The sequence below is a fragment of the Vombatus ursinus genome, unplaced genomic scaffold, assembly GCF_900497805.2.
Source record: "Vombatus ursinus unplaced genomic scaffold, bare-nosed wombat genome assembly UNPS02014791.1, whole genome shotgun sequence".
NCBI lineage: Eukaryota > Metazoa > Chordata > Mammalia > Diprotodontia > Vombatidae > Vombatus > Vombatus ursinus.
Window position 1 is genome coordinate 6,815,490 of NW_020954569.1, and position 26,852 is coordinate 6,842,341.

Here is a 26,852-nt window from a genome sequence, read left to right on the forward strand (position 1 = left end):
AGTTTCTTACTACCAAAGAAGAAAATTAGAGAACCTAGCTGCTTCAGCTATCATTTTGATTGTTTAAATACTGTAAGACTTAATGGTTGTGGAAAACTGTAGACATAGTAACAAGATTTCAGAGACAGGCTAGTCAATTTTAGAAGTAAAAGTTAGTTATTGAATTTAATAGTGATTTATCATTATTTTAAATGGGGCCCTTGTCTGGACATTTTTTTTTTACTGAAAGGAAAGGAGAAAACAAAGACATTTATGTGAGAAACAATGAGAAAAAAATAGCATCTCATATTAAAGTACTTGGGAGCAATAGACAGTTCTGAGACAACCTGAGAGAAAGCATCTAATCAAAGACAAAGGAGTAATTGAGGGCTAAGCTGGTCTATTATATTTCCCAGAAACTTTTTACAAAATCATGTAGACTTACAACTGGATAGTTAGGAAACTCATGTAACTAGAATTTTTTTGACAATTAGGAGACAATTGGACATTGCTTAACATTGACAGTGAATGTTAATGTTAATTTTTTTTTCACTCTAAGGTTTTGGTGAGTCACTTCACACAAAGAGACCCTGTCTTAAGATAGGGATGAGTTGCTGAACAGACAGAAGAGGAAGAAGTAGACATATAGAAGCAGAATGTAGAACGGAGAAAGTACAATAGAGAAGGAGAAAGAGAGAGAGAGACAGAGACAGACAGAGAGAGAGACAAAGAAATGACTTAGAGCTGAGCTTAACCCAAAGAAGATGACTAGCAGAAGAAGTGTTTTACAGCTGTTCAGGGGAGCTGATTGTATTGGACACCAAAGAGAACCTTCTTTGCCCTTTCCTGCCACCTAGAGCTTAAAAGATGGAAACTCCTCAGACATTTGCCTGCCTTTCTTTTTACTGCCTCCTATGGCTTTAGGGATGAGGGAAACCCTTCAGACACCAGAAAGCAGGCCTGAATCTTTCTTTGCAGTCCAGTGTAAGGTTTCACAACTAGGAGTTAAAAGTGTCATTTAGTATCATTTGTTTAAATGTGAAACTCCCTGACACTAGCTTGGGAACTGCAGAAAAATAAGAGAGGCAAAGTTTTCCAATCAGTTGAAGATAGTAGGAAAAGATTCTGATTGGATTAAATCAGTATTCTGAGGCCATTGTTGCCCATAAAGTAGTTGGAGATAGGAGAAATCTCTGAAAGAGTAAAGAGAGCTTGTCTGAGGTTACTTTAGTGTGCCCTGCAGCTCTGGAAAGAGTGGATAATAGCTGGAGAAAAGTATGTGACTATTTGTTCTTTAGTATCAAATACTTCTAAGCATTTTTTCATTAATCTTCCTGGTGTTTCTGTAGGGGGTACCTGGACCTGTGATTTTATGTGCATAAACAATTCTCAGATGACAAAACTCTATTAATTCAGGTTGTTAGCTTCTCAACAGCTTATGGTCTTAGAGATTTGCCCAGAGCACTGAGAAGGTAAGCAACTTGTCCAGGGTTAAATAGCCAGTATATGTTTGATGTGGGACTTGAGTGTAACTATTCTTGGATTCTAGGTGAGGTTTATCCTCTATACCATGGAACCTTTTGGAGGCATGTAAATAAACACATTTATTGTTGCTATAATCAAAATAGTTTTACAAAAATATTAAGACAAAAATCTAAGATCATTAGGTGGCTTGTCCACAGGCAGTTTAGTTTCTTATCCCTTCCCCATCCCTTTTCTTCTACAACTGAGGTTCTCCCCTGCTTTGTTGTAATGGCTCAGGACAAAATTTTATCTACATCCCTGATCCCACCAGCTCAATGATCCTACATTATGGTAGGTTTTGTTCTTTCCATTGCAATACATTTCTATGAATCTATCAGCTATCAATACCATTGTTTTCTCTAACTCTATGTTTTCAGATAACCACTTAACTAAATTCAGTGTCACATGACCATTTTTATGGTCACATACACAAAACTCATACAATTGAAGCATTTATAGACATGCATGTCCAGTTTTGGAGAAAATGGGAAGAAACTCATTTCTCAATATGCCCTAGAGAAAGTGAGAGAAAAAAGTAGAAACTCTGAGTAAGAAGAAAGCAATGATATTGTAATATGAGAAATGACCCCTTATAAATGATATGTAGAATGAATAGTGAATGGGACCATGGTAAGAAGAGTAGCTATTTTATCACTAAGTTCTAAAGGATGCATATACATTAAATAGACAAGAAAGAAGGAAGGTAGTGGAAATATCTAATTTATCTAATTTAAGATTTAAATATTTTAACAACTAGTTACCCAATAAAGTCTAATCTAATTTAATAATATTTATTCCCTGGTGCCTATTTATCTTCCAATTCCTATCTATGATTTTCTTCCCTTATATTTTTCTAAAGTTTGGTTCTCATTGCCATTGATTCTGTTTGAAGAAAAAAAAGGTAGGAAAAAAGATTTAAGAACTATGATAAAGGTGAATAGACAATACTAATCTATTTATGAGGGAGATGGGGAGAGATGGAGAGAGGGATAAAAGCATGACCTTGAGATTATGAACTTATGTGAATGGAATAAAATATGGTGCCCTCAAAATAAATAGAAATGCTTAGTTAGAAGAGAACTTTTAGGGGGCAACTGGGTGATGCAACAGATAGATTACTTGCCCTGGAGTCAGGAGGAACTGAATTCAAATCCATCCTCAGATATTAATAAGCTGTGTGACCCTGAATAAATCACTTTACAACAAATGCCTCAAAAAGAAAAAAAAAAGGAAGATAACTTTTTCTGGGGGAGCTGGCAGTGGATAATTAAATTCTACTTTTTATGTGTTGTTTAGATGTCTATGAATCTTCTAGAAGGAGTTAGTTAAGCAGCTGGCGATGCAGTACAAGAACTGTGAAGAGAGATTATGGCTGGATACATCACTTTTAATAGTCATCTTGAAAGATCTAATGTTTGAAATCTTGAGTGCTAATATTTCAACAATGAGAATATAGGGACAGAAGAGAAGAGGTCTCTAGACAAAGTCCTCGAGGAGATTCATGCTTAGAGATGAGGAAAGATATGGAGACCAAACAAAATAATCTGAAGTGAGTAGTACAATACAAAATAAAATAAAATAGAATAAAATAAAAGTAACAGTTCATAGTAGCTTCTTTTCATTACATACTTTATCAATTGAAGGATACTAATGTACAACTATTATTCATGTGTGGGTACATTTTTTTTTTTGGTCAATACAAAGGGGTCCTACTTGAATATTTTAGGAATCAATAGTATGCATTTTTTTTCTGGCACACAAAAAATATTACTTATTCTAATTGAGATGTATATTTGAGATACAGTATACATACACATGCAAATATGTGTATATATACAGACATATAGATTCATTAGGCACATTGAAAATGAAAAATCCTTATTTATATTTATTTATAACATTTAATCACTTGGAAATATATTTCTACTTAATGCATAAAACTTCTTAAATGAGTCTTCCTGGGTTTTAATCTTATACTATGTGGCCATCACATTTAAAAATCCCAGGATCAGGAGAGAAAGAAACTTATAGAGAAATATTATTTTCCGGAGATAAGTGTTCTCTTTATTTCCCATGGACTCTTATTGGAATAGGAGGAAAGGGCATGCTAGATGATCTCAGCTGTTTCTACAATTCATACAGAGCACAGAGACCTCCATAGAAACAAAGTTAAGAAAAATAAATAGGGTAGATTTGTGTGCATGTGTGTGTAGGCTTGCATATGTGTGTGGGGAAAAGCCTCGATCTCACTATTTACAAGTAATATAAATATCAGACTGGAAAAATGAAACTTCTATGCCCTCATCACTGACAAACTTCATAACCTCTAGTGCTTTAATAGAGAAAATGCAAGAGAGAAAATCAAGAAATTTTATTCTGTTCCTAATGGCTTCCTGTGTGACCCTGGGCAAGACACTTAACCTCCTGGTGACTCAGCTTTTCCATCTGAAAAATTGCATAGTAATTACCTCATTTATTCTAAACTCAATAGGTTGCCATTTTTATAAGTCTTGTTCAGTATCAAGGACAGTTGTTCAAGGCTTAGATCTTATCAGGGTCCAATATCTGTATTTCACATTCTAAATGAGGATTAATGTGGACTATGTATCAGAATATAAAGGGCAGAAAGGCTGAATTATTTTCTTGGGCTGCATGATAGCTGATAGTTAAGGAAATGGAATATCAACTATATACTCATTATCTCATCTTGAATGTAAATTGGAAATTGGAGCACCTAAGAACCAAGGAAAAAGGAGACACAAATGCATCATACCAAAGGACTGAACTTCTGCTATTCCCAGCTCTTCTTTTTATTCACCACTACCCCCACCCTCAGAAATTCATAAACCTTCTGAAATCACAATCTGTAGACATGAAGGTGACACCATCTGTTGTTCAGAGCCTCTTGTAACTGATACTTTTTTTTCCTTGAGTTGACTTGTGGGATCAACTAGCTTACCTCACTCTTGTCCTTTGGAAAAAAGGCAAACAGATGTTCCTTTTCTCTGTAGCGCATTACCTAATCTGACTAATGATAGTAAAGTTCAAGTTAGTGAGTTTTCCTTGGCCTGCATTACATCTTCCAAATACCTTTGAGTCCTGCTAGCTTCTTGACACCACTTTATCATTCAGTAAACACATTGATTACTTGAGAAATAAGATTTCAGCTAAATTGAACATTTTTAAGATCGATTTAGACACTGCCTCACCATTAGAACAGCTAATACAATTGCAAGCACATTTATTTTCTAGCATCCGGGACATTGTCCTATATATAAATGCACTTTCGCACCAAAGTTTAAAAATATTCAATGCTTCCTGCAGCCCAACAGCTGCAATTATATTGCAATTAGTGTTCATGATTACTAACTCTGAAAAGATTAGACCCCATTGAGGATTTGGCTGTTAAAAATTTAATGTGGAATGAGAATTCTTTGAGAATAGTGGTTACTGATTGGTGAGGGGAAATGACAGGATGATGTGACTTAGCTTTAACGTAAGTTAAGATCAAGATATCAAAGCTAAACACAAGAAGGAAACTTCATAAATGTTATCCATATTATATTCAACTAGGGAATGTTAACAATGATGACCTGAGGAACCTTCACAAATACAGATATTTTCCATAATGAACAATTTCAGAAGAAAAACACAAAGATTTTCCGTGATAAAAAGTCCCAAACTAAAACTTGTGAACTTCAACCCAAACTTAAAGATGTCAAATACACAATTAATTGCAAATAAATATGTAGTAATAACAATAGTAATTCTTTTTTTTGATGAACAAATTAAATCAGTGCTAAAAAAATATAATGATACAACAGGATTTATACAAATGTCACTGTGTTGCTTGTTAGAGTGAGCTCTTTAAAAATCAGGTTAGAGTATTTGGAGGTAGTATGGTGCAGTGGAGAAAGCAGTAGCTTTGGTTTCAGAGGTCCTGAGGTAAAATCCTTCACCTGTTACTTATATGTGTGACTTTGGGAAAATTAATGAGCCTTTATGGGCCTCAGTTAAGTTTTAATTTTTATTTTTAAAATGAGGTTGGTCTGTATGGTCTGAAAATTCCCTTCTAGCTCTAAATTAATAATCCTATTATTTCAAGATAGTAGTGTGTCCTCTCAGCTGCTCTCCAATTTGGATTCACACTCATGGGATTAGATCTCTAGAAGGTGGCTGCTCACTAGGATAACAAAAGCTTGTAAGGCCCCCACTATTTGTCTCACCTCCCATTGTCAATCAGTAGAAATAACTAGCTCAAAGTAAAGACATTTACTAAAATATCATAATAAGACCAATAGATACATTCCCCATTCCCTTTAAATGGGGATTTAACACTATTACACAAATACACACATTACCCAATGGGAAGAGTAGGCACAGATATAGAGTACAATAGTAGTGAGCACACAAAGAACATATATGGCTAAGATAATACTTGCCTGAGAATTGCAGGATGTCCATGTCCTTTCTCTACTAATTGAGTCCTCATATGACTATCATTAATAGTAGCAAAATCTTTTCTGGGCAAAACACTCAACTGGATTCCTTGGTTACACTCATCTTAATTAGAGCAGCTTTTGCTTCCTAGGGTTAGGTCTCTCTTGAGCTCAGAACTGACTATCATTTCTATGGCCAGAGGTTCTATTCCTTGAAGTTATATCTGTACCTGAGAGACTGTCTCTCTGAATTTATGTCTGTTTAGAGAGTTTATTTCTCTACTCCTTCTTATGTGCCCTAAAGTCTCTCATATTGACTCTCCAACTACTGGATGAATGCTAGATGGTATATATGATGTGAATTGGAAGAGAGAAACTTAAGCATTTATTAAGCAGTACCTTGTTTCAGCACTAAGCACTGGAAGATACAAAAACAGTCAAAAAACAATCCCCACCTTCAAGAAACTCATAATCTAATGGGATGGATACTACACAAAATACATACACACATGTATATATACATATCTATATATATATACATAAATGCATGTGATAAATAGGAAATAATTAATGAAGGTAAGGCACTAAAATTAAGTAAGGTTGAGGAAGGCTTTTTATAAAAGATAGGATTTTAGTTGGTACCTAAAAAGAAGTCAGAGAAATCACTAGGCAAAGCTGAAAATTGAAACTTTACATTGGGGAAGGTCAGAGAAAATACACAGAAAAAAGAGATGGAGATTGGATAATACATAGTAGGGACAAACGTATAAGATGACAAGAAATGTAATAGGGAACTAGGTTATTAAAGGCTTTGAAGGCCAAAGAGAACATTTTGTATTTCATCTTCAAGGTGATAGGGAGCCATTGGAATTTATTGAATATCAAGGGGAGGTAAGGCATGACATGATGAGACTTGCACTTAAGCAACATCATGTTAGTGGCTGAATGGAAGATGGATTAGAGTGTGGAAAGCCTTGGCAGGCAGACTTTTCAGCAGGCTATTGCAATAATCCAGGTATGAAATAATAACAACTTGCACTAGAGTAGTGGTAATATCAGAAGTGAGAAAGGGAAAAATAGCAGAAAGATTACATAGGTAAAACTGACAGACCTTCCAATAGATTGGATGGGGGGTGGGGCAGGATGAGAGATAGTGAGAAGTCTAGGATGATACAATAACTCATCATGAACTACATCAATAAAAAAAATTAAGTGTGCATCCCAATATGTGTATATATATATATATAAATGTTATATATTTAAACATACACAAACATAGAAAGCAAAAATTGAGATATAGATGAAATAATATTTTAAATGACTATTTTATTCATTCAAATATAAATTTATCTGACTGATATTACTCCAAATAATACTATATTAGTCAGAAAGAATGTGATTAAATATAATTGATTACTTTTTAGAAAGCTTCATTTAGTACTTATTTCTTTTTTTAAAAAATTAGTTTAACACTTTCTTAAAATATGCAGTGGTTCAAAAGTCTGGTCAAACATTTGATATATTTGCTTCTTGGTTTTTAGCAGTTGTTATAGATTGAAAAAAAATAGCTCAAAAAGCTATTTAGATACAAAGGCAAGAAATGCATAATAGTTTGTACCTAACAAAATCTTGGTAGCATTTCTCAATCCAATCATCCTTCCAGAACCTCCATTTTAAGAATTCTGTCCACGTTGGCTATGTTTTGTTTCTGTTTTTGTGTTTGTTTTTGTTTTTGTTTTTGTTTTTTTTTTGTTTTTGTTTTTGTTTTTCTCTCCAGGCTGCCCTCCTGATACTCTGGACTTTATCTCTCATGTCCCTCCACAGTCACTTCCATTTTCCTACTCCCTCTATCCTTCTGTTTTCAGCTTCTTTTTATAGGTTGTCTTTCCCCATTAGAATGTAAGCTCCTTGAGAGCAAGCATTTTCTTACTGCTTACAATTGTATTCCTGACACACAGCAAGCACTAAATAAATGTTTGATGACTTGACCTTTTGTCTCTTGTTAACCTGGAGCTGCTGCTGCTTCTTGTTCTTACTCCCATTCCTGATACTACTACCACTGCTACTTTTCCTATTTTTCTCTAGTTTTCTTTGATGTGACGACCCTCCACACCATACTCCCTTGTTTTTCTACCAGGCTAGTTACAAGTAGATTAAGTTTATTTTCAGATGAAGGAATGGAGGAGGAAGCAGAAAGAAAGGAAGACAAGGGCATATAGAGGTTAGGTCAGAAATGGACTCATCCTTCCAATATTGTCCTGCGCATGAGACCATGGAGTCTCAAGAAGATGAAAAGAGGAATAACAAAGATGTATCAGCTGCAAACATGGTAAACATTTGAGCTGCATTCTTCATTTCCAAGATAATCTTCCTGCACCTTAAGGAATCTTCATAAATATCCCTTGGCTTATGTGGATACTATTGTGGAAATCATTTATGTAATATACAGAAAAGAAATTAAGCAAGCATTGTATATTCACAAAATAACAGAAAATATTGAGCTAGCTAATGTTAATCAATTTGTTCAAAATTTAGAAGATAATAGCATGGTTGACAAATGCTTTTAACTTGAGAATGAAGTTTATGACACAGCAATTTATTTTTTTAAACAGGTACTAGGCCTTATGAATATTTGTGAAGAGTGAATATTTCATGTACTTCTCAGAAGAATTCATTCCTACCATTAACTTGTTATGCAATGTGTATCTATAGGCATTCAGCACTTTGTTAATTCAACAAGTAACTCACCTTGCAGTCAGCCTTGCCGAACACTAGCTGACATCAGCTAAAGTGAGCTGCCCTGTAAATGGAGATTAAATAAATATTGCTCCATGTTAAAAAAAATAATGATGATCACAATCATTCTAATAATACTATGTAAAGCCACTTGACTTCATATCTTTGAATTTCAAATCAAACATGAAGTTTTTGGAAAGTAATGTAAGGTAAAAGACAATAATGAAGAACACATTACATCTAAAAAATATACCTATATATATATCAGTGTGACACAAATTTTTAAGAGTTCTGTTGCTGGCATTCTGCCATTAGAATTGTATAACAAGTATCCTGGGAATTAGGGTATCTTCCCCAGTAGTCATAGACATGACTCCCTCCTTCATATGTGTTAGTCCTGTACAACACAGAGAATGACCTAGCATTAAGTAAATTGGATGTCAAATGTGTCAAAGTATTCTAACTGCCAGTGACATTGTCACTGGGGCCTTGTCATGAAAGACAAATCAAAACCCCCTATGAGCTGAATGTAAGATTTGAAGAAAGGGCTACAATGCCAAGGATTTTGCTTTGATTTTTAAATTTATTACATTCTGACATTTGAGTGCATTAGAATACAGACACAGATACTTCCTTCTGAAGCTTCACATCACAAGCTTTCTATCCAGATTGCAAGGAGAGGTTGTCTGTTAGGGTTAGTGAGTTGTGACTGATTCCTTTTTTTCTGCCTATACTCATGACTTGAGCTATTTAAAAGATAGTCTGTACTATCAAGGTGACTCTGTAGCTACATGCCTGGGTACACATCACAATGGAGCAACACCAAGTACTGTACCTCCCTCTTCCCAGCAGTCAACTGAACTTCAAGAAATAGCAGACAAGACAAGCAATTTCTCTATTTGCATGCTTGCCTGCCCCGTATTAACTCAGAATGTCAGTGGAAATAACTGGTATCAATTTGTGCCTCAGGGTGAGATAAAATAATTCAAACAGATTCTCAAACAGTCAAACATATGTGCAATTATATTGTAATCAGCAAATCAAAAGAACTTTCCTATTTTTTTGTCCTTATGAATATAGTACAAACTTAAAGCCCTTCGCCCCCCTCAAAAAAAAAAATCACTGTAATTCCACCTAAATTTTCTTTGATCCTTTGGCACTGACCAACCTGCTTTTTGTTTGTTTGTTGTTTTACAGCAATAAAAAAGAAAGAGTGAGCTCCTCTCTATTCTTTAAGGTTCAGCTCAAGTTCTATCTTACCTGTGAATCCATTCACTCATGACTTCACACAAAAGTCTTTCCTTCTTATGAATTATTATAGCATATGCTTATATATTGAATTATTTTTATAGGTAAGAGGCAGTGTGATATATAGGTACAGACCTGACTTTGAAGCCAAGAAAACCTAAATTCAAAGCCTGCCTCTGACATAGAATGGCTAAGAGCCTCTGGGCAATTTGCTTAACCTCTCATTGCTCTAGGCAACTCTCTAAGATAATAGTAGAGAAAGTGACAACTTCTGTTGCTAAAGGAATTTTCCTCACCTAGGAGTTCTCTCTACAGAAGAAATTACATCCCATTCCTATTTTGTATGTATGTGTCCTCCCTCCTCAGTTGTAAACTTGAATGAATGACTGTGTCAGACTTCTTTGCATTGTCCCAAGAGCAAAGAGTAGATAATTAATAAAGGTGAATTGATGTATGTCAAAATAATTCTAAAGACTACCAGGTTTCAACAAAGAAAGGGATAAAGGAAGTGTTAAACATATGACCTCCTCTCACAAAAAGAGTTTAATTAGGAGATAGACTTCCAGGAGCCAAGGTGGTGGAGTAAACAGTAAATAGCCATAACTCTCCCATATTGATCTCCAAACAATAATAAAATAGCACCCCAAAACAAACCCTGGAATAGCAGAACCAGCAAAAAAATTGTGGTGAAACAATCTTTTAGCAAAACAAACTTGGAAGATCAGCAAGAAAGGTCTGTCTCACTTGGATAAAAGGGTAACACAGTATATGATGGGAAGCCTCCCAGCAAGTCTCACCTCAGTAAACCAGCGGGAGATCTCAAGCCCTAGTGCTGTGCAGCAGGCAAACATCAACACATGGGCCTTCCATGTGCCTCATCCAATTCCAAGAACCACCACATGCTTCAATGAAGCCCTGAGTAAACAGGCCAGACTTCCACTTGCTTCAGCATCGTCCCAGGCAAACAGGCAGCCTCCAATGGTGAGTTCACCACATGTTTCAGTGTTGCCCTGGAGAATTGTAGAAACACCCCAACGGTCTCAGCACATACCAGATACCACCACTAGGACATCAGGTTATCATTAGGTAAGCTGCCAGACCCCTACAGCCTGCAGCAGTGACACCCACACCCCAGTCCTCTGTTCAGCACCAGACATAAGGGTCCCCTGTTGATCTTAGGGCAACATCAGTGAGTAAAGTAAAAGTAGGTAAATTAAGTAAGTAAGTAAAAGAAAAAAAAAAAACAAAGGGGTTAGCAAAGAGTCAGACAGGACTGAAACAACTAAACAACCAAAAAAAGAGTATCCCTGGATGAAATAGTAAAAAATAACAGTTCAAAAAATTTTTTGGTGTGAAATTTGGATATAAAATATCAAGAATTTGAAAACAACAACGACAACAACAACAACAAAAGAATTTGACCATAGAAAGTTATTGTGGTGACAGGGAAGATCAATACACAAACTCAGAAAAGGACCATAATGTCAACACACCTATGGGCAAAACCTCAAAGAAAAACAAGAAGTGTTCTCAAGACCAGAAAAAACTCATAGAAGAGCTCAAAATGAAGCTTATAAATTATCTAAGAGGGATAGAAGAAAAAATTGCAAAAGAAATGAGAGTGATGCATGAGAATTATGAAAAAGAGTAAATAGCTTGGAAAAAGAAAAAACTGCTTAAAAGTAGAATTGGGAAAATGGAAAAGGATATACAAAAATCCACTGAAGAAAAGAACTCCTTAAATTTACACTTGGCCCAATGGAAGTATAAAAGCTAAATGTGGAAAACAACTTCTTAAAAGTTAGGATTAGGCAAGTGGAAGCCAATGAGACATCAAGAATCAAACAAATTCAAAAGAAGGAAAAAAAATAGAAGAAAATGTAAAATACTTCATTGGAAAAATAATTGACCTGGAAAACAGATCCTGGGGAGGCAGTATTAGAGTCATTGGACTACCTGAAAGTCATAATCAAAGGCAGGACCTGGACAATATCTTTCAAAAAATTATCAAGGAGGGGCAGCTAGGTGGTGCAGTGGATAGAGCACTGGCCCTGAAGTCAGGAGGACCTGAGTTCAAATACAGCCTCAGACCAAATGCTTGACACACTTATTAGCTGTGTGACCCTGGGCAAGTCACTTAACCCCAATTGCCTAAAAAAAAAAAAATCAAGGAAAATTGCTCTGATATCCTGGAACCATAGGGCAAAATAGGCATTAAAGTAATACACCTTAGGAAAGAGATCCCAAAATAAAAACTCCAAGGAACATTATAGCCAAATGTCAGAACTATCAGTTCAAGAAAAAAAAATACTAGAAACGGCTAGAAAGAAAGAAGTAAAATATTGGGGATCCACAACCAGGATTACATAGGACTTAGCAGCTGCAACACTAATGGATCAAAGCTCATGGAATGTGATATTCCAGAAAACAAAGGAGCTGAGACTGAAATTAAGCATAATACCTGGAGGAAGAAAAAAAAATGGCATTCAAGAAAATAGAAGGATTTCAAGCTTTCATAAAGAGAAGACCAGAATTGAGCAAAAAAATTGATCTACAATATCAAGACCCAAGAAAAGCCTAAAAAGGGGAAAATACTTAAGGGATTCAATGGAGCTGAACTGTTTACATACCTACACAGAAAGGTAATACTTATAATTCTTAAACATTGTACCACCAATAGCACAGTTAGAAGGAATATACATAGACAGAGGGTAGAGATATAAGGTGAATTTGAGGGAATGACATAAAAATAATTAAGGAATGAGAAAGAGGAGTACCCTGGGTGCAGAAGGAAGGGAAAGGTAAAATAAGGTAATTTATTTCACATGAACAGGCTCAAAAAACCTACTACAGTGGAGGGAAAGATGCGAGGGTAGACGATGGGTATTGCTGAAATCATCACTATTGGCTTAAAGAGGGAATAATACATACAATTAGTTGAATATAGATATCTAACTTACATTACAGTGGAAGAGATTAAGTAAAAGGGGGTGGGCTGACAGAAGAGAGGAAAGATTGGGGTAAGTGGTAGATAGAAGCAAAAAACTGTCAAAGAAGGAATGAGTAAAAGGAGGGAGAGGATAAACAGGAGGAAAAATTAGATGGAGAGAAAACACAGTTAATAATCATAACTGTGAATGCGAATGAGGTGAACTCTCCCATAAAATGGAAGCAGATAGCAGAGTGGCTCAAAAACCAGAATCTTATAATATGTTATTAACAAGAAACATACTTGAAGCAGAGAGACACACACAGAGTAAAGTTAAGGATCTGGAGCAGCATCTATTATGCTAGAACTGAAGTTAAAAAAGCAGGGGTAGCAATTCTAATCTCAGACAAAGCAAAAGCAAAAATAGACCTAATTGAAAGAAATAAGGAAGGAAACTACATCTTGCTAAAAGATACAATAGACAATGGAGTCTGAACTATACTAAACCATAATAAAAATATATGCACCAAGTGGTACAGTATCCAAATTCTTAAAGGAGAAGTTAAGTGAGTCAGTGGTTCATAAACAAACAAGAAACAGCATTATGGAATGTAAAACAGATAATTTTGATTGTAGTAAATTAAAAAAAAAGTTTTTTACCCAAAACCAATTCAACCAAGATTAGAAGGAAAGCAGGAAGCTGGTAAACAATCTTTACAGCAAGTGTCTCTAATTAAAGCCTCTTTTCTTGATAATATAGAGAACTGAGTCAAATTGATAAAAATACAAGCCATTCCCATATTAACAAATGGTCAAAGTGTAGGAATAGGCAGTTTTTAGTTGAAGAAATCAAAGCTACCTATGGGCAAATGAAGAAGTACTCCAAATCACTTTTGAGTGTAGAAATGCAAATTAAAACAACTCTGAGGTACCGCCTTACAACTATCAGATTGGCTAATATGACAAAAAAAGGAAAATGATAAATGTTTGAGAGGATGTGGGAAAATTAGGACATTAGGGCACAGTTTGTAGAGTTGTAAACTGATCCAAACATTCTGGAGAGCAATTTTAAATTATGACCAAAGGGCAAAACAAACTGTGCATAACCTTTGACCCAGCAATACCACTCCTAGATCTCTATCCCAAAGAGAGTATATAAATGGGAACAGGACCAACATTTACAAAAAATCTTTATAGCAGCCCTTTTCATGGTGTCAAAATATTAGAAACTGAAGGGATGCCTATCAATTTGGGAATGACTGAACAAATTGTGGCATACGAATCTAATGGAATACTATTGTACAATAAGAAGTGATGAACAGGCAGATTTCAGAAAAACCTGGAAACACTTGTATGAACTGATACAGAGTGAAATGAGCAGAACCAAGAAAATACTGTACACAGTTATCAGCAATATTGTGTGATGATCAACTATTAATGACTTTGCTCTTCTCAGCAAAACAATGATCAAGACAAGGACAGAAGATGAATGGAAAATGTTATACACATTCAGATAAAGAACTAATGGACTCTGAATGTTGATCAAAGTATATTTTTTTCACTTTATTATTGTTCATGTTTTTTTTCTTTTGTTCTAGTTCTTCTTTTACAATTGTTACTAATATGGAAAGATGTTTTATATGATAGTACTGTACAACCTGTATCAGATAGCCTATCATTTTTGTAAAAGGGGAGGGGAGGAAGGGAGAAAAATGTGGAACTCAAAATCTTGAAAAAATATGAATCCTAAAAATTCTCTTGATATGTAATTGGAAAAAAATAAAATATTATTAAGAAAAACATTGTTAATTAAATTTCTAAAGCCCCCATATTATACGTAAATGTAACTGAAAGGCATGTACCCATATGCCCCCCCCTTAGCAAAATAATTACTTTCTTAATATAAAGAAGCATATAAGTTTCATAGTCATACATGCTGGTTATAGTCTTTGGGTATAAGCTTCATAGAGAGAAGTTCAAGAGGCCATGATTGCTGTTTAAGCTCACACTGTGTGTACGCCAGATAAAGCTGCAAACTGCCCCGCTTACACATGACTATGCCCATCTAAAAATTGTATAATAAACCCATGGTTTTGTACACCAGTCAGTCAACCTTAGCTAGAGAAGATCAGCCAGTTTGGTCACTAAAGCTGACTCACTAGTGGGATGAGGGAGCCCTCCTCACTCTACCCAAGGGCAGTCATAATCCAGTAGCCTTAATGGGATGATCCTGTAGCACTGTAAATTGTAAAGCAGATAGCTCCCATCAGACTTACATAATACTGATGGGGTTGGGATCTGGGCCTCAGAAAGGAAAAACCCTGGACTTTCCCACATGGCCAAATCTGGCCTCCCCCTGAGGCTGTAATTCCATCAACTGGCCTTTCCTTGTGGCTACACCAATCTCCCCTCAATTGTTTTAGCTCCCTATGGCCATTTCCCACCCTTAATCCTATCTAGGCTCCATTCTCCCTTGGCCATGTGGCCCAGGTCCCTGGAATTCTATTACTTCATAGACTACTTGGTCACTCCTAGATCCCCCCCACAGGCTTTCTGTATATGAAGTCCATCTTGTCTCCATTAAGATGCTTAGCCACTACTTACCCAGGTTTCAAACTCCTTAAGAGTCTGCCCAATATGATGGATGTTGTAATAAACCTTGTCTTTGGCTGAAAGAAGGTTTGGGTTGAATTCTTTCGGGAAGGATCAGCGTGTTGTGATTTTGGGGTCCCAGCACCCCTGAACCCCTAAACCTCATCAATACTATCCCTAGTCCTAGGCATTTATAATAAACATCATGTATTGTATAACACTGCTGACTAGACCCCAGTTATTCATAGCACCAGCACTTCACTTCAAGTTTTGACAAAAGATAAAAAGGGAAAAGACAAGAGAAAAAGGAATCATTCAGTCAATCATTCTGTTGACAATCATTTATTAAGTTCTTTGTGCTAAGTATTATTTTAAGTGTTGGGGATATAGAGAAAAAGAAAGAAAGAAAGAAAGGAAGAAAAACTGTCTATGCTCATAAGTAATTCACTTTTTAATGGGGGCAACAACATAAATATATATGGGGTAGTAGTAGCCACAACAATGCAACACACATGAAGCTAAAATGCCATCATTTGCAAGCTCTAGGGTTTGAATTACTGAATTTATTTGGGGGTCAAATGTTGTAAAGAACTAAAAATAATTCTATAATTGAAATGAGAGGACATGGATGTAAATCTCAGTAGTGTCTCCTGTTAAGTTAGGAGTATGAAAGTGAAGCACACAAATATGACTATGAAGTTTTGTTTTTGTTTTTCCTGTTCTGCTGAAGGCTCAATCTGAATATACTCTTTTATACTGTGTCTGTGTTATTGTATACTATTTTGCAACATTGAAAACTTCTGGTGGAGTATAGTCAACTTGTACTCCAAAGTATAAAAAATACTGAGTATTTTCCCCCATCAATATTAATTTATAAGATGTCTCATACTCTTGTAGGATTTCATGAAATTTGCTGCTTGAATAATCTCTAGTAGCAAGAATTCTGCCCATGCAGGGATTTGTAAAACATATTCCTATACACATGTTTACATTTACATACTTTTATTACAACTAATATGCTTTTTATGCAACTTTGTGACCCTTGTTGAGACAGGTTGGTTGTTTGATTTTCAAATGATTGAACACATCATGTTTTTAATCACACCAAATGTTACCAATGGTAGATAGATCAATCTCTGGGCTCTCAAATGATTATATTGCTCCCTGGCGGCTTCTAAAGGCAGGGTGTAGTTATACATCCAGGTTGGGAGCCTCAAAGTGAGGCAATCAATCTCCAGGAATAGTTTCAAACCCTGCAGCTCTGGACTCCCAAAATGAAAAAGCAACAAGAAGAAACAATGCTAACCTTTTTTTCCTATAATTTAGTAAATTGCCATTAGACAAAAGGAAACCTTCCTGGACCCTCCTTCCCACACTATCCCTTTGTCCTGCAAGCCCAGCTCATTGAAGTACTTTGTCACTTTGCCCGTTTAACCTATTTTTCCAGGCTATTGGCTAGATAATCTAGCTAATTAATTTGCTTATGAACAGGCTGTAATTAAAAGTGCAAACCATCAAAGCACCACTCTTTAGGGTAGGAGTTGGCATGAATAAGTTAGAGAATTACTATCGGAGGGAATTGAGTCCAGTTTGGGTTTTCTTAAGCCTTAATGAAGTAGCCATGTGTATAGGACCCTTTTCTGTCATACAAGGTGGAGTGATTATCTTGTTGCTAGGTGGGAGGTATTTTTCTTTTGCCTTGCTTGGTCATTTAAGGTGAGGATGGCCCCCTAGTGATTTTTTCCCCATTTTTTCAGGTTAGGCCTTAAAAATGATTGACTAGATAATAGTTAAAATTCAATTTCCTTCAGGTGTGCAAACTGAATGCTAAATGAACTCTGATCTTGTGCTGCTTTTTCTATCAAGTGGCTCTTTTCTGGTAGATAGAAGCTGTAGCATATAGAAGAGATGAAATTACTAGTGTAACAATCTAGAAAGGCCACAAAATGCAAAGCCAATTTGAGAAAAAAATAAATGATTGATAGTGTAATCAATGCACTAATGGCAGAGGAGGAAGGCTGCAAGCAGAAGGGCATGAGGATAATAAAATGCATAAAATAAGAACAGGAATAGGTGGTTAATATGATGTTCAGACAGCATAGTAAACATGTAAACGTAGTGGAAAAAACAAGAAACACTAAAACACAAGAAGAACACTTTTAGTAGAAAAGCACACATATTAAGATGGAATACCCTAATAGTGGGCCTTGTGTGGCGTAATTTTGAAAAGATTTACCTGGAAAGAGAATAATAATGCATTTTGGCAAAAAATTAAAGTTGGCCATCCAAAAGATTCCAAAAAATTAGAACTGGTCATAAGAAACTGAAGTTTATTGTTGGTCAGATTGCATTTTTTTTCTATTTCCCATTTTTGCATTACAGTGAAATTAGCTGTTGTTTTGGAGTTAGGAGATCCTAGTTTAAATTCCAGTTTTGCCACTAATTATCTCTGTGACCTTGATCAAGTCACTGAACTGCTTGAGGCCTCAGTTTCCACATCAACAAAATTAGGACTTTGGATTAAATGAACTCTAAAATCCCTTTAGGTTGTAAATTCATTTCTGTTGTTCCCCATGCGTGGTACTGGAGCAGTTATGTGGTGTAACATGTAGAGTGCTGGCCCTGAAGTTGGAAAAACTGAGTCCATATCTGACTTTAGATACAGTAGCTGAGTTATCTTGGTCAAGTCACTTAACCCTTTTTTCCTCAGTTTCCTCATCTGTAAAATGGAGGGCAGAGGGGATAACAGTCACCTTCCAAGATTGTGTAATGATCAAATGAGGTAATAGTTGCAAAGCTCTTAGCACAGTGTCTGGCTAATCTTTATATGCTATACAAATGTTAGTTTTTGTTGTTGTTGTTACTGTTATTATTATATTGCAAAGATCCTAGATTTCTTTGATGTTCTATATTGTCTAGTTCAATGACCTTTATCAAATTCTGAGGCCAAAATATTCATAAACTTGCCATTGACCAGGTGCAGAGCCTCTAAATAAATAATATGCTTAGGCTAATTTTGAGACAACAGATGTATAATTCTTTGCTGAGACATCCTTGAAATCTTTCCAGTTCAGAAGGAGCTGTCAGAACTTGAGCTCCTTTTGCACAGCCTTAAATAAGCCAGGTTCACCTCAGTATTATGAAGAATCATGGAGGAAAGTGCTTCAGTGGAAGTTAATTTATCATCACATATAAATGTTGGGTTTAGACATTGCAGGTGGACAATAAGTTGGGCTCAGATGTGATTAGGCCATGTGTTAATGAATGCCTTCAATATGCTGCTGGCAATGGGGATAGAGAAAAAGAGGCAGAGGTAACACATTCACCAATATCATTATATATTTATATATTACTATAATATATATTATTATGTAGGAGTATATGTAACTAGAGATAAGCTGTGTATGTTTGTGTACATGTGTATGAGAGAAAGTAAATCAAATATGTCTGTAATAGTAGCATATGACCATGTGTTCATAAACCTTGTTAAAAGGCATATATTACTGAAGCCCATGATCCTCTTCCCATAGAGTCAAAAGATGTGTGATCATCTCTATGAGAAGTGTTCCATTTCAACCTTCCTCTACTGCTAGAGGATTTCTAGGTAGAAATCTGCTTCTTTCTTTCTTTTTTTTTTTCAGTAATCTTTACCACAGTACTGACTCATTATATTTTGCCAATCAAATTTTAATCATACAAATACAGCACTGATAACAGGGATGATCTAGAAGGGAATAAATTATTCCATTCCTATTTGTATATTTCAAGAAGTTTTGCACATAGTGGGTGTTCAATAAGTGAATAATGAATGAATAACTTTAATCAATGAACATTTACTTGAAGAGTTTTCCAAGGGCTATAGCTGAGTGCATATATATACATACATATACATATACACCAAAAAAATTTCTTAGAATTCTATCCAAGTAGATTTCACCTTGTGCTTTATCTTTTGTTGGATGAATAAAGAACTACATAAGAGAGTTTGTCATGGTGCCAAGACAATGAAATTTCAGAAGATAGAAAAATCTGTTGAAAATCAGTTTTAATTCATCAAATTTATCCCTGACAACTAAGTAAAATCGGAATACTTTCATGAAAAAAAGACTAATATATTAAACCATTGCTTGAACCTCCTGGGATAGTTTGCATAATAATTGATTTTGAAACCAGAGTACAGGGTTTGGTAATGAAGGGGCAAATTATACATCCAGGGTCCACATGCATAACATCAAAAATCAATAGGCATCAAATTAATAGGGACCATATAGATACATTTGCCTTTATCTGTGAGTGTAAGCAATTTTCATCATTGTTAATGGGAATTATAAACACATGCACTTAAAATTCCTTAAGCAATCTGCTGTGATTTGTGCTAACTGACCTGGTAACCAGGCTTATACAATGCTCTCATTGTTAATTGCAGCTTCATGGCAGCAATTTTGTTATGAGAAGTTATGACTCTGTTATCGTGTTTGCTGTGTCTCAGGCTGAGTCAGTACGAGGCTTATGAGCCTCATCAGTAGTGTACAATTAAGTCCACCCAGTTCTGTACTGGTCACAGTGAAGTAAACTGTTGGATGCTATACACCCACCTGAGACATTAATGAGATCCCTGGTGTATCTGGAGGAACAAATATTACAAGATTAAAGTGAAGTGGAGAGGTGATTGTTTAGTTAGTTCATTTTCTGGTCACTAGAATGTCAACAATCTGGGTAAAGGAAAAAATGAACTTGGACCTTAGCTCTTTCTACTCTCTAATCTAGCAATTTACTCAGTAAATCATTAAGAATTTATTACATGCTTAATATGTTCCAGACACTATGTTAAGTGCTGGAGATATGAACACAGGAAAGAATAGACCCTGCCTCCAAGGAGCTTATATTCTGATGTGGGGGAGATAACATGTACATATATAGAGGCACACATAATGCAAATATAAATCAAATACAAGGTAACCTTGGAAAAGAAATCATTAACATTTGGGCTCACTGAGACAGTCTTCATAACTTTTCTTGATATGAATCTTAAATGAAATGAGGGATTCTATCAGGTGGAGATGTTCAAAGGCATGGAGATGGCAAGTGTGGAACATCACATTGTAAAGATTAACAATTTGACCAGTATGGCTAGATGGTAGAAATTGTGGAAAGGAATAGTGTGTAAGAGGATAAAAACAGTCCAAAGGGGCCACATTGTGACAGTTTTTAAATACCAAACAGAGGAGTTTATATTTGATTCTATAGGTAAAGGGGAACCACTGGAGCTTATTAATGTATTAACAGAACCTACACGAAAACAATAATTGGATATATAAACATACACATATATGTTTATATGTATATGTGTGTATTTGTATTTTTTACAAACCATTTTCAAATATATATTGTGTCATTTTAAATTTACAAAAATTTTATCAGATAGGCAATGAAGCCATTGATGTATCCCTATTTAATATAATAGAATCTATCCAGAGATGTTAAATAGGTTGACCAGTTTTTAAAAGGCAGAGATGGGACTTTAACCAGTATTATTTTTTTCCTACAAATCCAGTGTTTTTTCTACTTCATCAATGCCATGTGAATGGGACAGAATACTATTTATAATTAGTAAAACTAGTTGTAATATTCTGGTGGCTACTTCACCTCCAAGACCAAATTAAAAAATCCTCTGTTTGGCTTTTAAAATCCTTCATAACCTGGCCTTTACTACTATTTCACTCTTTTTATAAACCTTATTCCCTTCCAAATACTCTATGTTCCAGTGACACTGGCCTCCTTAATGTTCCTGCCATACAATACTGCATATCCTGACTAAGCATTGGTTGTTTTCACATTCCTGGAAATCTCTCCTTCCTCATCTCTGCTTCCTGGCTTCTCTGGCTTGCTTTATGTCTCAGATCAAGTCCCACTTTCTGCAGGAAGCCTTTCTCTGAATGCCTAAATCTTACTATCTTATTTCTGAGATTATCTCCAAATTCCATTGTATAATTATGTTTGTACACCTTTGTTGTTATTCAGTTGTTTCAGTCATATCTGATTCTTTCTGACCCCATCTGGGGTTTTCCTGGCCAAGATACTGGAATGGCTTGCCATTTCCTTCTCCAGTTAATTTTATAGATGAGGAAACTGAGGCAAACAGGGTTCAGTGCTTTACCCAGGGTCACACAGCTAGTGAGTGTCTAAGGTCAGATTTGAACTCAGGCTTTCCTGACTGCAGGCCTGGTATTCAATCCACTTTGCCATCTAGCTTTTCTAGATTTTGTTGTAGTTGTTTGTTTGTTTTCATTTCTTTATGTCATCAGCACTTTGCACAGTACCTGCTACACAGAAAACTCTTAAATGATTTTCTCATTAATAACTGAGCAATTGATCAATTTACATTTAAATTCTACATACACATTATTTTCAGATAAATCATATAGGTCTAAGAATTTGAGGTAAACAAATCTTATTTAGTGAAGCACTTTTAGATGTTCTTCTTTGTCTTGTCATGGTCAATTCAGTGTTTATAATAATGATGCAGATCTATTAGTCCAGTATTAAATTAATAATTGCTAACTTTATCACATTTTAAGTTGCTTCCTATTTACCTCCATTACAGAATTTAATATTACTTATTGACTTTTTCACAGGATCAGAGACTCTAGAGCTGGAAAGTAACTCAGAGGTCACCGAGTATAACTCCCATTTTTTTTTACACATAAAGAAATTGAGGCTATGAGGATTGAAATGACATGCCAAGGATTTGGACCCTGGTCCCCTGACTCCAAATTCAATGCTATTCCCTTTTGCCTTGCTGTATTATTAGAAGAAAGAGATCCTCAATGATTTAATTTTGAAATATCATATCTTTTGTAACAGAAAGTTTAAATAAATTTCATTCTATTTTGCTTTAAGTTGAAATGTTCTTAATTCCTATTAGTCTATACTTCTGTTCCCTATTAGTAATTTTGGCCCACCATACCTTTAATTAATGACATTATCCTTTCTTAGGTATTTGTATTTTTTCATAATTTGATTTACTCCCAATGAAATTAGTCACTTAATAACATTATTGAGATCAATGAAATTCAGTAACTAACTAGTCTGTGCCTCTTCCACAGAACTAACCTCCTGAGTTTCTCAGTCTCTACTGACTTCCCTATGAATTTATGTGCTTCTACTTGTTATTCACAACAGAAGCAGGAGATTGCAGTTGAAAGACAACTTGAGATGGATTCAGATCAGTTAAGTTTGAATTCCTGTTCTGTTGCTCACAAGTGGTGTGAACTTGTACAAATGCCAGTCTCTCTGGACCTCAATTTCCTTATCAGTAAAATAAGAGGTGAACTAAAATAATTAGGTGAGCTAAAAGCCTCCTTTGGGATATAAATTATATAATCTTATAAACATATTTGAGAGTTGTATTTTTTTTCCTATCTCTCACCATGATTTGTGGGTATAAATGAGATATACAGTATTAATGAAACACTGCAAATAAAAGTGTTCTGAATATAAGGCTCATTTAACACCATATTTTCATGCTTTCATTTAGTCAGTGTGGACTGAATAAACACCAAGTTCCTACTATGTGTAAGGCACTGAGGAAACATGAGGATAAGTGAGTTTAATAAATCAAACAGAATGATATGAAAGATTTCAAGAGGAAAGGATCATTTGAGAGACTTGACTGGCCTTGAAGCAAGGGAATAATTTCAAGAGGCAGAGGGGTGTGTGTGTGTGTGTGTGTGTGTGTGTGTGTGTGTGTGTGTATGAGAGAGAGAGAGAGAGAGAGAGCCCTTTCTGAGAGTGGGATTTCCTTTGGTTCTAAAACCTACACTAACAATTCATTATACTCTGATGGACTTGTCTGTATCCATCCAACTGTGGCTGATTTGGTTCTGACACACATAGTGTCAGAGTTAAAAGTGCATCAATGTCAAAAGGTGTTTTTTTTTTAAGTTAGTGAGTCATCATTGATTAGATATCCAATGTCATACGATGATTAAAGATTGATTGAAGCTGCTATGTGAAAGACACTGTGCCCTGCCCAGCAGAATGTGTTCCATGCCTAGCAGGACATGGCATTGGTCCTCCCATTTCCCCTCCTATAACACACCGGGAAATATAACAGGCATTATAGTATAGCACAGCTATAGGGTGAGCAGGTACAACTGTATAAGGCAAATGTATATTGCTAAGAATTATGAAAGGTATAATAATGTATCAGACATGGTCCCTGCCCTCAAGTAGCTCATTATATATCTTATAATTTTCTCATAAATTCTGGGGATTTTTTCATAAAATGAAAATTTTGAAGTTCCATTTGTTTATGTCACTTAAGAAAGAGCCATATGACCACAAAAATAAAAACTAGTATTTCTATAGGTTTTTTTTTTTTTTTGGTTTGCAAAATACTTTACATATATAACTCATTTGATCTTTATAACAAAATGCTATTACTATCCTCAATTTTTCAGGTAAGAAAACTGAGGCTTAGAAAGTTTAAGTCACATGGCCAGGGTCATATAGCTACTAGGATCTGAGATAAGATTTGAACTCATCTTATTAACTTCATCTGGAACTCCAACCACTATATCACCTAATGGACTAGGGATAACACATCTGACGGCAGGTATGCCAAATTGCAATGCACTTATTCTCAATGGCATACCTTTGTTTTTGTGACACAATTGGCTCAGATAGAATATTCAAAGTACGGCAAAAGCACTGCCAGGGAGGATGCAGCATGATATAATTAAATATGATCTTAGCTAGAAAATATCTGTTTATGTGACTTGGGCACCTTTCTGGTTTTAAGCAACTCATCATTCAAAGGAGAAGGGGAAGATGGCAGAGTAAAGAAAGCACTCTGTTTATCTCTCCCAATATTCTGCTCCAAACAAACTTTAGAATAATGCATAAAATTGAATTCTAGAGTGGCAGAGTCAATAAAATATCAGAATGAGATTTTCATCCAGGTCAAGAAAACTTAGGAGGTCAGAGAGAGAAAGAGATCTGTGACATGGGCATAAGGATGACCCAGAGCCCAAATGGATGAAATACCACTCCTGGTGACAGAAGTGGCAGCAGTATGAGGACATCTTATGTCAGGAAGGGGACCTGGTAATTGGTCAGAAAGAGATTATAGGGGAAACCTGTGCTATCACTGGACATAGGACCAGAAATTGTTTGGCAACTCCATCACTTGTACCCAATTCTGGGTAATAGTTTAAGGACAGAGAGGAGCACTTTCAGTCAAAAGGGAGTTGAAACAATGAGAAACCATATTGCTTTTGGTCACAAGGGATCAGGGACCATGAGGAGCAATATAATTTCCAGTCTCAAGGGATCAAGGGCCCAAAGAAGCAATATCTATTATAATCTCAAGGGATGAGGGGCCTATTCCTGAATAAGGACCAGAGTACAGAACAGGACAGTAGTGACCACAACTTTCCCCAGACCATACTACATTGGAAGCACCAAAAACTAGCTCTGAAAACAACAATGTGAAAAAGCCTGAAGCTTTAGACAGTGCCCCTCTTCTTCTTCATTCCAGGAACAGAGCTCAACTTCAGCATAAATTTCAAAATCAAGAAATAGAGTGTAAAAATGAATGAAAAACAACAACCAAAGAACCTGATCATAAAAAGCTACTGTGGAAGATCAAGAAAATGAAAAGACAGTTTCATTTTAAGAAATAAAAGCAAAAGATGAAAATCATGAAAAGACAAGTAAAAACTTGATAAGAAAAAAAAAGCACAAAAAATACTAAAGGAAATAACTCCTTAAAAGCAGAATTGTCTAAATGGGAAAAAAAGTAAAAAGAGGTACACATGCTCACTGAAGAAAATAATTCCTTAAAAATTGGAATTGTGTGGAAGCTAATGACACCATGAGACATGAAGAAACAATAAAACATACCTGCACGACTTGTGGCCCTTGGCCATTTCAAAGTGTTTTGGGTGGCTTGCAAACAATTTAGAGGAAAACATTGTGAGCAGGGAAATCCTTTGGCATTCTACAAGTGGCCCAAGAACCATAAGTGGCCTGTGGGCTGCAAGTTATGCAGACCTGCAGTAAAACAAAATCACAGAAATGAAAAAAAAAAGAAGAAGAAAATGCGAACTATATCATTGGAAAAACAAATGAGTTTGAAAATAGACTAAGGAGAAATAATTTAAGAATTATTGGATGGTATGATCAAGGAAAGAGTCTAGACATCATATATCAAGAAATTATCAGGATCCTGTCCCGTAAACTTAGATTGAGAGGGTAAAATAGAAATTGAAAGAAATCATCAATCACCACCTAAAAGAGATAGATTGCCCAAATTAAAAAAAAAAAAACTCCCAGGAATATTACTGCCAAATCCCATAGCTTCCAGTTCAAATAGAAAATACTTCAAGCAATCATAAAGAAACCATTCAAATACCATGGAGACATAATCAGGATCACACAAGATTTAGCAGTTACCATACTTAGGGAGTAGAGGACTTGAAATATGATACTCTGGAAGGCAAATGATCTGCAATTACAACCAATAATAACATACTCAGGAAAACAGTATAATCTTTCAAGAGAATAAATGGATATTTAATGAAATAGAAAACTTTCAAGTATTCTTGATGAAAAGACCAGAGCTTTGACTTTCAATTTCACTTTCAATACAAGACTCAAGAGAAATATAAAAAGCTAAACATGAAAAAGAAATAAGGGACTCAAAAAGTTAAACTGCCTATCTGTATGGGAAAATTATATTTGCAACTTTAAAGAACTGTATCATTATTAGTGTAGTTACAAGGATTCTACATGGAAAGAGGCTTTAGGAGTGAGTTGATTATGTTGGGGTAATGTAAAAAACTGGATAAGCAAGAAAGAAGGATGCCCTGGAAGAAAGTGGAAGGGAAAGAAAGAATGATAAAAATGATCTCATGTAAAAGAAGCCTGCAAGCAAGAGATTACTAAACACAAATGCACCAAATGTCACAGAATCCAAATGCTTAAAGTAAGTTAAGTGAGCTACAAGAATAATACACAGTATAACTATACTTGTGGTGGACCTTAATTTTCCACTCTTAGAGCTATATAAATCTGACTATAAAATAAATAAGAAAGAAGTCAAAGAGATGAAAAGAATTTTAGAAAACTTAGATATAATAGCTATCTGGAGAAAATTGAATGGACATAGAAAGGAGTATACCTTTTTTCCAAGTTGTACATTATACCCACCAAAATTGACCATGTATTGGGGCCTCACAACCTCACAAGGAAATGCAGAAAAGCAGAAATATTAAGTACACCCTCTTTAGACCTCAATGCAATACAAATTACATTTGATAAATGGCCATGGAAAATTACATTAAAAGTTAATTGAGGGGCATCTAGGTGGTAGAGTGGATAGAGCTCTGGCCCTGGATTCA